Raw genomic sequence first — 2,377 nt, forward strand, 5'->3', positions numbered from 1 at the left:
TCCCACTACGTCGTGTCTTTCGTCTTGTTGGTGATCGTTGTCTTTGTCGCTCTCGTGGCACCGTGACAATATATTGATTCGTAAGCGGACACCGGGTGAATGCCGATTCTTTTTGCGAATCATCTAGAATAGTTATATGCCACTGAGACACAAGAGGTGCAGAATCCTTAAACGCAGCTAGATATGTATCGTGCTTCTTTGTGCATATGCCTGTCACCGCCATTCTTCCCGATTGACAAGCCGCATGCATTTCTTTCGTCCTCGTGATACGGCTGCATGGATGTGGGACATTGTGCATTCACCTGATTTGATGTTTGCACTTCTGCATAGCTTGCGAGTAGGTTCGCACATAAGGATAAGAAATACACGAGAATAAAGTTGTGACCTATATGGTGGATAAAAATAAACATTGCATGAAGTAACACTTTGCATAGCATGAAAGTGAGCACAATGGTGTATATGGCCATTTGTTTTCTAGCACTTAATTAACCGCTTCCCTAAACCTTTGCTTCACACAGATTTTCCAACATGTGCGTTGGACCTGAATAATTGTTCAGCATATTAGACACGTTTTCATCACATTGGCAGCTTGCGCAGTAAAAAAACACAGTAAGGGCAGAATTTTGCTGCTACTTTTTCGCACTGCGGGAACTGCTTTGCCGTGGCCACATACTACCACTCCATCCATTCATTTCGGTGTCAGTCTTCTTTCTAGGTCCCTCGCAGCCCAACTTCTAAAGCAATATCCCCTAGAAAGCTGAAAACAAAAGTTCGGGTGGCCCCCTCTGACAGATTGTTTTGATATCAATACTGCACTCACCACATGAGTACAGTCTTTCTCATCGGCAGACTCTAAGCACATCATAGCGTCTTCCTTTTTCGAAGCACTTGAAGTTGCCAAGGTATACGTGAAATCCACGTTTTTTGAAAACATTTTTCAACTACCCCTTGGTGAATGCATCCAGCAAGCTTGTGTTTTGCTGTGGTGTTATGGAAAGTCCTGTTAAAATTTCAGTTTTACTTTCCCTTTGTAATAGTACCTTGGTTCCCACATGAACGTGAAGCTTCCACAAATCAAAGCCAGTCTCCTGAATTGAGTGTTTTTGAAAACAAATAATATTTTCAACACACCTAAAACGTTTTCTGCGCATCCTCAATGTCAAGAACAGATACGATCCACGTATAGCAACAAAACTATTACACAATTATTGCAGACATAACGCAAGATCTCATACCACCGCACTTCTCTGAAGACTTTATTGCCGAAAGATGTAAAATTGCAAAATTATATGAGGTAAAGTTCTATTCAACGTACAACAACTTCTATATATTGTTGTGCGAGAAAGTCTACGAAGTAACGTGCTACGTGCCATGTATGATGACCCGATATCCCGTCATCTGGGAATCGCCCATACGCTGCAGCGTTTCCAGGAGCGCTTTTACTGGCCACAGCTGCGTCACATAACAAAGCAATACGTGGTCAGCTGCGATCAACTCCAATGCCACAAGCGATGTTCCAATGCCACAAGCGATGTTCCAATGCCACAAGCCGACTGGACAGCGCGTCTTCGCACGGTCGTATCGTAAATCCGCTCGAAGCAGCGGTACTACAGCACTCATCAGCCAATTTCTCTTGAAGAAGATGATTTAGTGTGACTTTGGAAGAGACAGTGCAGGCGAGGCTTGTGCCGCAAGTTTCTGTCACACTTTGGGGGCCCGTTCACCGTTTTAACCGCTTGATTGACCCAATTGGTTGCACGCCCCTTGTATACAAGGCGGCGCTATAGCAAAGCCCAATGCGCACATGCTGAGTGTCTGAAGTGCTGCTATTATTCCGTCACTGTACAATGACTTTACCAGCGGGCTTCGTCTGCGAGGCGGTAATGTAACGTGGCGAGAAAAAGAGGCTGAAAAAGAAGAGGTCGACAACGGTCTCTGCGGCAAGCGGCAGCATTTTCAATGGCTCTTTCCAGCCTTCGTCTGTAAATAAACACACAATCACCCATAACAATATAATCATTATTCACGCTGAAACAAAATTTGTTTAATTATACTGGAGAATAGTACTTAGTGAAGTACCTTTAATTTCAATTCTCGGCTTGTAGCGAAACAATGTTTGAATAATCTTCATGAGTAGACATTGTCCAGAGAGCGTTTTATGGTAAATAAATCATCATCACTTTATTTGTCCTATTTATTCCCTGTGAACTACCTATTTAGAGCATCCTTCTTCTCACCTGTATACCTCCCTTTCTCCCTTTTCCATATGCAAGGTAGCCAACCAGGATCAGACTTCTTAACCTGTCTGTCTCTCCCTTAATACTTCTGGCATGGTTATTTCGCAAAACAGCGTATTACGCGAAAAAAAATCATTATG

Source organism: Dermacentor variabilis, chromosome 1 (assembly GCF_050947875.1).
Source record: "Dermacentor variabilis isolate Ectoservices chromosome 1, ASM5094787v1, whole genome shotgun sequence".
NCBI lineage: Eukaryota > Metazoa > Arthropoda > Arachnida > Ixodida > Ixodidae > Dermacentor > Dermacentor variabilis.